General features: G+C 48.1%; 1 long non-coding RNA gene across 1 annotated transcript in view; it reads right to left on the bottom strand.

The window, feature by feature from the left end:
- Positions 1-6: 6 nt before the first annotated feature.
- Positions 7-8,846, bottom strand: part of LOC116397662 (uncharacterized) — a 20,105-nt gene continuing 11,265 nt past the window's right edge. Inside the window, exons 2-3 of the long non-coding RNA XR_004213716.1 lie at positions 1,338-1,414; positions 7-450 (exon numbers count right to left, since the gene is read on the bottom strand). This is a non-coding gene — a long non-coding RNA (uncharacterized LOC116397662). The remainder of the gene's footprint in view (positions 451-1,337; positions 1,415-8,846) is intronic.

Raw genomic sequence — 8,846 nt, 5'->3', positions numbered from 1 at the left:
AGAGAGAGAGAGAGAGAGAGAGAGAGAGAGAGAGAGAGAGAGAGAGAAGCAGAAACGGGGAGAATTAAAAGAATGGCGGAAGAGGAAGGAGTGAAAAAAAAAAAAAAACAACACAAAAAGCCTTGACAAGGGCCCCTTGTGGAGTTGTGACACAGAGAACATCCTGTCTGTGGGGTCACAGGATGGAGCCCCCCCCCCGACTTCGCAGCCAATCAGAGGATTGGAATGTGCCACCAGCCAATGGGAGTGGACCAGGCATGCTCGATCCAGGAAGTAGGCAAAGCCGTCGGAGACCCAGTAGCCAGATGTAGCTGCTGATTGCTACACAGGATCTACACTGCCTACTGAGCAACTGACAGCGGCCACAGAGCCGCGAACCGTGAAGGCCGGCCGGTTTCGCTCTTGCCTCGGCGGGAAGCCTCGCACTTCCGTAGAGACGGCTGAGTCCGTCTGAGGAGAAAGAACAAAAAGCTCCATTATTAACACATTACAGCGGTCCGAAGAGGGAGCAGTGAGACAGGAAGGAGAAACAGAAAATGATGAGGATGAAGATTGAGTGATGCAGGGGGTGGAGGAGAAGGGAGAGTACGGTGGTAGCGAGCAGAGTGGGAAGGAGATCAAGCAGAAGGAGAAAATGAGCCCGAGGGAAGGGAAGGATATGGGAGATTATCTGCTGACTAACATCTCCAAGCGTGGCATTATCAGTTGCAGATTCCTGTCATTCTTTACCTTTAACCCTGAGGCACGACAGGCAGCAGCCACCGCTATGCGGGCTCCAACACTTAATGGGTCACATAATGGGAGCACTGACCCGATCTTAATGAATTACGACCTCCACAGGTGACTAGAGAAGAGAGGAGCATACAGCACGGCTCATCCCTCTCCTCTCTCACTCTGTGGTCTGCATACCTGAGGCCTCATGACCGTATGGATCAAACATAGTGCGACCAGCTGATGGTCACTTGACTCCAATTTCTTGTTATTAAGGGAAATGTGCTGGCTCGCTCCCCCTTCCCCCTCTTTCCTCCTCCCTCCTCACATTCTAGCTGTCCTATCTGTGTTTGTCTCTTCTTCCGTCTCACTTTGCTTTCTTTCTACATGCCGGTTTTGTACCACGTTGATTCAAATACCCCACACAACTTTGAATTGAACCCGTAAACGTAAACGTAAGACTCAAAGATCTCCCTGCTGCAGCTTTATAGAGGGGCATTTGAAGAGGTATAAAGGGATGTGGCCTCTGTTCTCAGCTGGAGGTAGAACAGTCTCCAGACAGAGCGTGGCGATGTGGGTGACAAATGTAAAGAGGTGAAGATAATGTTTTGAATGATGTTTCTTACCTCTCCTGGGAATGGCTTTGGGAACACGTGGTTGTTCAGCGGTGTTCCTGGAATACTCTGTGCAGAATTGGGCCAACCTGAAACATACAGAGAAGAGATACGTGAGTTTAACAGATATACAGGAATACAAATTAAATCTGTTACACAGGATGTCGATTGCAAAAAAAATAAGCACAGCTGTATTTTAAAGCTGTCGACGGCACTATAAGTACAAGTGTGATATTAACAGCTCCAGACCGGACAGCCTGAGTAAGCTCACAGAGCTGGAGATAAGGTCCTCTATGTCTTATCTCTGTCTTTTTTTTCCATGCTTTGGTGATGCTGCCACCGCCGCTGGGCAGAGAGGTCGAACGTACGCAACGCAATTTTTTTTTTTTCCACTGAAAGTGAAGCATCTGGTTTGTGAGACAGGCTGTGAAAGCAGGACAAGGTCAGAGGCTGAGGCAGACTAGAGACAACACAGGAAGTGAAAAACACGGGTTTTTCAATGAAGTGATACCAGCTCATGGCAGAATGATCGGAGCAGAGACGTGTGGCTACAGAAAGTGGTACCATAATGATCGTAAGGATCATGTTCTCGGCACTAAACTAGAGGCTTAATCTCTAATAACGGATATCTGCACGCGGATGCAGAATCTACCGGAGGCACTCTGGTGTCCGTTTGTAGTCCGAGTAGTATTGACTCATCACGATTGAGCAAGATTTGGTTGCATGCAGATAAACAAGCCGTGTAGAAAGCCATCATCTCACGATGATTTAGCTATTTTATTAGCTTAAAAACAGTCGACTGAGTGTAAACTGGCTACTTGTGAAACAATCCATTGCTCAACTCCAACTCCATTCTCGCATTTTAAGTCGCTAATGGGACTATAAACAATGACCAGCACACGGAAGAGGAAGTCTTGGCCCAGATATCCGTTTTCCGAATATCCGCCGGCTACACTGGAACCCCAGAAATATAGCCCCTTGCCTGCAGAAGCTTAATGGTTGACAGCTGATGGGCTTGGAGATCGCTAGAGACTATCATGGGAGGGTTAAAGGAGGGATGGCATGCGACACAAAACAGAATGACCGAAGGGATTCTACAAGGAGCCTTTAGTGTGGGGTGCAGTGGACGAGAGGTTGATGAAGGTGGATCTAGGAAGGGGTGAGTGCTAGGAGGCCTGAGGATGGGTGAGCCGGTGTGAGGGGGGTGGGTGGGTGAGGCCAGGCGTGCTATTCCTGCCTGCACTGGGCTAGTCTATTCCTAGAGTGTGGTGTATGGCAGTTGATGTGGGTTTCCTCTTAGCTGCCTGGAAGATGACTGGGCCTGACCACATCCACATTCACACACACACACATACATTCACAAAGTGACAACTGTGCACACATATACAGCATATACAACCCAACTTGTATGTGTATGGACACACACACACACACACACACACACACACACACACATTCTGAGGGGAGCAAAGAGGAACCGAATCATTACCCTGCCTTAGCCTCAAAGTAGGTGGTGACCACTGTACAACTATGTGTGTGTGTGTGTGTGTGCGTGTGTGTGTGTGTGTGTGCGTGTGTGTGTACTTGTGCAAAGAAAAGTTGCACTTCTGCAGTAGGGGACATTGGTTCATTGGTTGTGTGCTCAAGTATGTGTGGGCATGTGTGGGTGGGTGGGTGGGTGGGTGTGTAGGATGTGTGAGCTGGGTGTGGATGCATTGCCTCTGTGTGTGTGTGTGTGTGTGTGTGTGTGTGTACAGTATGTGCCTCACTCCATTTTTAAAGTTCCCCTCCTGTTCTTGCTCAGCGCACCTTATCTACAGTTATTCTTCCAAAAGAAATCTGGTAATGTATCAGTGCTCACAATTAGGTGCAAACATATTTCACAATTAAGACATTTAAATAATAATACAACTTATTTCATTAATCAGATAATTGAATTTCAGAAATAAGAAACTTTTGGACATGAGTGGACATAAAGTCCGCGTGAAAATCATATTAAAAAAATATATTTTCACTAAAAAAAGGATTGTTCATACTAAATACCGATGGTAAGTAAGAATATTCATCTTGCACACAGTTCTGTTGGGTTCATCAGACTTTGCACCAATCGGTATGGTTTCACTGGCTGAAAGAGATGCTTGGTCTGCAAGATGAGACAAGCCAACAGCTCACCAACAGCTTGCTGCCAATTAAGCAGTCATTCCACGAGGCCAGCAGCCAATCAGATATCAGTTCTCGGCTCCCATTAGACCCCAGCCGGAGAGTCTGATTGGTTGTGATGGGGGAGTGAAAGCGTGGAAGCCAATAGCTCCGATTCTGTGGAGACAGAGGTTATGGAAGCTCGGTCTTCTCTGCCACCTCTGTTCCCTATCCAAAGTCATTCCCTGTCCCAGAATATTCTCCTGCTATCCAACCGGCACTCACTGCCAGAAAGACTGCTGAAGTCACTTCCTCCCCCTCCTCTCCGTCTTTCTCCCCCTCTAACTTTCTATCCTTATTACAAACGGAGGAGATGAAACAGAGTTTGCATGTAAAGCGATCCCAAATGGTTCCTTTGGGTGCTGCTAGGTAGCTGTCACTTGAAGTGAAGACTGGATCAAGGCCCATAGACCAGAGAGCCAAAACGCTTCTCCAGAGGGAGAGACCCAGCCTCAAACCATACCCCAGCCCCAGGCCTAGAGAGAGGGGTGTCTGCAGGCTCTTCCAGGGGGCTGGACTGATGGGAAAGAGCTGGCAAGATGAACCAAGGAAAGCGAACTCCCTCCTCGAGCTGCTTCATGAAGGCCTGGCAAATGTGCACAGAGGGCAAAGAAAGCAGGCGGCAGAAAAAAGGGAGGGGGGGTAGAAATGTATAGTAAGAGGAGGGATAGAAGGTTGAAATGTTTCCCATCCTCCGAAGTCAGCGCAAGGGCATTCCTGTATTCCCCCGTCCCCGTTTGAGGGGTCACAGGGTTTAAGGAGAACTAGCGCTGCACCCTGGCCAACACAGCCATAAATCTGCTTCATTAGCCCCAAACACAAGGCAACGTTGAGCGTGTAACGTTATAATGTAAGCTCTGTTTGAGAGTGCTGAGACGCTGGCTACTGATACCTGAACTGCCTCCACCCTAAATACTAACACACTCACGGATAATTAACCCCGGGAGACTGGAGGAAGATAACTCCGTTTCAATATATGAAGCCATCAGACCCCTATCTTTTAATCAAGATCTTGATTCTTGATTTAATAATCCCACTGATCCACAGGGAATTACAGGGATTTAGTTCTCGTTGCCTCAGTGTTGCATTCAGTTTGTACGATAGCTGCGCGACCACAGTTCCTTCTTGACGTCCTCCTACTGCAGCCACTTTGAATAAGCAGCCAGGCTGAGTCATTGTGTTAACTGATTACCTTTTGGAAAACAAAAGGAACACCTTAAAAACGCCTTGCCCATTGATCCTGCTTTTCCATGACGTGCGGCCGTCTCCGCAGCCTCTTCCTCGCACACATACTGCCACTTACTGGAATTCAGAGTGGGGCCCAGGTAGGGGAAGCTTTGCCCATATATGAGCAGAGGAGGAAACGGGCCAGGTGTGTGTGGTTAGTGCACCGTTGGAACGAGCATTCTTGAGTACACACACACACACACACACACAAAAACGCACGCACACAAACGGGCTTCATCCGCTTCAACCAGACTGCTTTTAGCTCCAGTGACGTGTGAGCTACGCCGCTAAGCTCTTCACTGTACAATCAGCCCGTGAATGACAGACTTGTGAGAGTGACTTGTTGCTGTATAAACAAAGACGAGTCATGCGACAAAAAAGAAAAAGAAAAAAGGAAAGTGTGGCAAAAGAAGGAATGAGTCAAGTGATAGTCAAGATTGTTCCTGCGCAGCCCAGTTTTAGTTGCATAACTGTGTCGATGTCGGAATCACTATGTCACAATGTCTTACCTCCTGACACAGTGTGTGTGTGTGTGCGTGTGTTTCTATTGCAGCAAAGAATGTGGTTCAGACTAAACCCTGGTGCACCTGTGACTTAATAGCTTAACTCCCTTCAGCCTTTCCCACCTCACTGAATCATCTGCCACCTGTCATTATGTAGACCTCCACGCGATGACTCAATGGGACACGATCGGTAGCGTGGACATTTGACACTTAACAAGCTGCTCGACTCTGACTGCCTCCGGTCCTCTACACTACCACCTCCAGGCACTCCTGGAGGGAGTTTTTCCACACTTAGGGACTGTAGAGAAACGAAACAACTGTAACTAAACTCAAAGCTGAACACTCTTCCGTCCAGTTAACGGTGCCAACATCAATCAGTGATTGCTTGTGTGACCTTTTCACCACATACCAATAACAAGAAAAAGTGACTGACTGCAGCTTTAATACAACTTTTCTAAACTTTCAGCAAGGAAAACCTCAGTAAAAGGAAGTTATTGTAATTCAACTCCTCTTGCTAATTGCCATGCATCCAGTCTTTGCCTTCATGTTGCAGTCTTGCAGTATTCCATTGCAAAAAATAAATACATTTTCACTTTTAAAAATTCTGCTGAAGTACGATCTTGATTCTTAAAGATTAACGCATTTCAGCTTTGGTCCCCATTGCAGCTATTTTACAATGATCATTACATTAATAATCCGGGATTACAAATAATAATTGTAGCTTTTTTTCACCTTTCACCTTTTTTTATTTTATTTGCCGCGTCCTGCCAAGTAGAACAGGGCAGGGTTCACTCTGTCGGCGGAGTGATAAGGCAGAGGGCAGACTCCATGCTAATCTCAATCCAGGGAATTTAATCTCGACTCATCTAGATACCTGCGATGCATCTCACCGCCAATGTCCGCCCTGCTATCACGCAGTCCTGCCGGAAACACTGCCTTGATAAGAGCCGATAGATCCTCACGCTCCAACGCGACGGTTTACAGCTGGCTCCTTATCACCACTCCTCTCACACACACACTCTCTCTCTCTCTATATCACACACACACACACACACACACACACTTCCTGGTGCCATAAACTACAGAGTTAAGTCGTGCTGGAGTTGCCAACAGCGGGGCAGTAAAGAAACTGCAGTAATCTTTGTTGGAGCTGAAGGAGCGGATATCGATGTGTTGCAGTAAAACAAAGAGACCGTCTCAGCCACACATGCATGCACACTGTGTGGCTACAGGCTGCTGGTGTGAATGGGCTCTCGTGACCACACCCACACACACACACACACGACCCTGACGTCCCTCATATGAGAGGTAGTGATTTTTCCCAAAGAAGTAGCTGTTACATCTCAACATCTTAATTGGGTTCCACCGATCCGACAGCATCACTTGTTTTTATTACTCGGTTTAAAGTATTTTTGCAGGAATGTAAACGCAGGTGAAATCAGTTTCTCAAGTTCGTCCGCGTGATTCAGCGAGGAGCGCTGTGACGTATTAACGCTGGAGACCTGCCCTCCCGTCACAGGACAAGTGAGTAAGAGTAATGATAGTTGGAGAGAGCGTCGTCTTAGTCAGAGAGAGTGGGAGATCATTTGAAGAACAACAGCTGGGCAGAGAGCCACGACTTTTTAAAGGACACACACACACACACACCACTGTTCAGCTTGTGACTAAGCCCCCTTTAGACAAACACATGTAACCCAGAACCACTAGCACTGATTCACACAATCTCTCAAACACTCTCTCTCTCACACACACACACACACACACACACACACACACACACACACACGCAGCGGCGCTTTAAGGGCCGGTAACCAGGAGAGACAGCGGCGACAGTAAAGATTGGAATGAATTCAAACATCTAGTCCCGTCAGTCGTCACTCTCTCTCTCTCAGCCAATCACATCAGCCGGCTGCCATGTCCATTCATAAAGAAGCCGCACGGCACTGTCCGGGCTGTATGATACTGTACCACCCCCCCCCCCCACACACCCCCACCAATACGCTCAGTTCATTCATGCCCTCTGCTGCCGAGCAGGAGTGGACTGCGCTATCTGTGTCAAATAGAGGGGGGTTGTGGAGAAACAGCGTGACTGAAGCAGAGAAAGAGGAAGTGCTGCCTCTGTCTGAAGAAAAAAAAAAGGCCCATTAACCACAAAGACCTATTTTTACAGCACTGACAGTAGTACATACCCTACATTGTAGCTCCCATCTAATCCCGGCAGTAGTACTGTAAGTAAGCCCCGCAGCAGAGCGCGAGCCAGACAAGTCGACTATAACAGTGAATCAGCTCTTCTGTAATGTGATCACTCTGTGAGGCAACGCTGTGCCTCCACCACAATTCAAACTCTTAAAAAACCAGACCGGCCGATCTTTCCCCCGGCTCCAGGGACTAAAGACGGCTCGTTAGACTCAGGAGCTTCACGTTCAGGCCTTTCCTCTCACACACACTTTTTTTTGGAAAGAAACACCAGTCTCTCCATCTCTAGACCGCCGACAGCCTCCTGTTCTTCCTCTCGGTTCTGTGTGCCGCTCAGCCTATTCAGGATCTGGGAGCAGTTTCTCAACCTTAACTTGTAACATGTGATATCCATCAACAGCAGCAGCTCTGCTTTCTGGGAGTATTTTCCCTTTCTTTCCTTTTTCTTTTTTTCACTTACCCGTCTGGGTGAGAGTAGTGTTTCCTCCTCGGCGTTCAGCTTGGAATGAGGGACCCCCCCCCCCCCCCCACCTCCTCGGTTTCTTCCTCTGTTGTGTCTTTCTTTTAGTTTTTCCTCCATTTCTGGGTGTCCTCCGCTCTGTCTCTGCTTCAAAGAGGGATCCCGGCTTCCACTTCACGTTAACTTTACTTGGTCCAACAGAGAGTGAAAGAGAGCGAGAGAGAGAGAGAGAGAGACACTATTGGGTAACAGCTTCTCACCCACGTCCACGTCTGTGAGGACAAGTCACCCAAAACTTGCCGGAGCTCAACTCCGAAAAGATTTCAACCTTACATGTCTCCTCATCTCTCTCTTTTTTTTTTCCTCCTCCCGTTGCATTCTTCTGAGTGTAATCAGTAACAGGCTTAAAGTGACAGCAGCAGCCCTACATAGCCGGCTCTCACACACACACACACACACACACATTTTCTCTCTCACACACACACCGACACACACACACACACACAGACAGTGTGTGAGGCTCCCTCTGGGCTAAAGGTGCTTTCCCAGAGCTCCGGAGACACTACAGCCGTTACACTCCCTATAAGCCCCGCCAAAGTTACGCTATCACATGTTTCGCGGCGGTCTCCCTCTCTTCTCTCTCCTTTCTCTCTCACCCTTCGCCCTCCCTCCTCTCCCTCAGCCCCTGACTGACACTGACGGACATACCCTATCACACACACTCAGGAGCGACGCTGCACTCTCTTATAGTGGCTGGGGGCCGAGCCTATTGCAGCAGAGGGCAGTGTCCTGTTACACAGCTCTCAATTGAGGTTAGAGAGAGGACATCCATTCAGAAAAAAGAGAGGAGGGAAGAGGGAGGAGGAACAAAAAAAAAGTAATGGCGGTCTCTCTCTCTCTCTCTCTCTCTCTCTCTCTCTCTCTCTCTCTCTCTCT

This window comes from Anarrhichthys ocellatus, unplaced genomic scaffold, assembly GCF_004355925.1.
Source record: "Anarrhichthys ocellatus isolate YVR2014 unplaced genomic scaffold, GSC_Weel_1.0 scaffold71, whole genome shotgun sequence".
NCBI classification, from domain to species: Eukaryota; Metazoa; Chordata; class Actinopteri; order Perciformes; family Anarhichadidae; genus Anarrhichthys; species Anarrhichthys ocellatus.
This window is presented reverse-complemented; position numbering and strand designations above follow the sequence as displayed.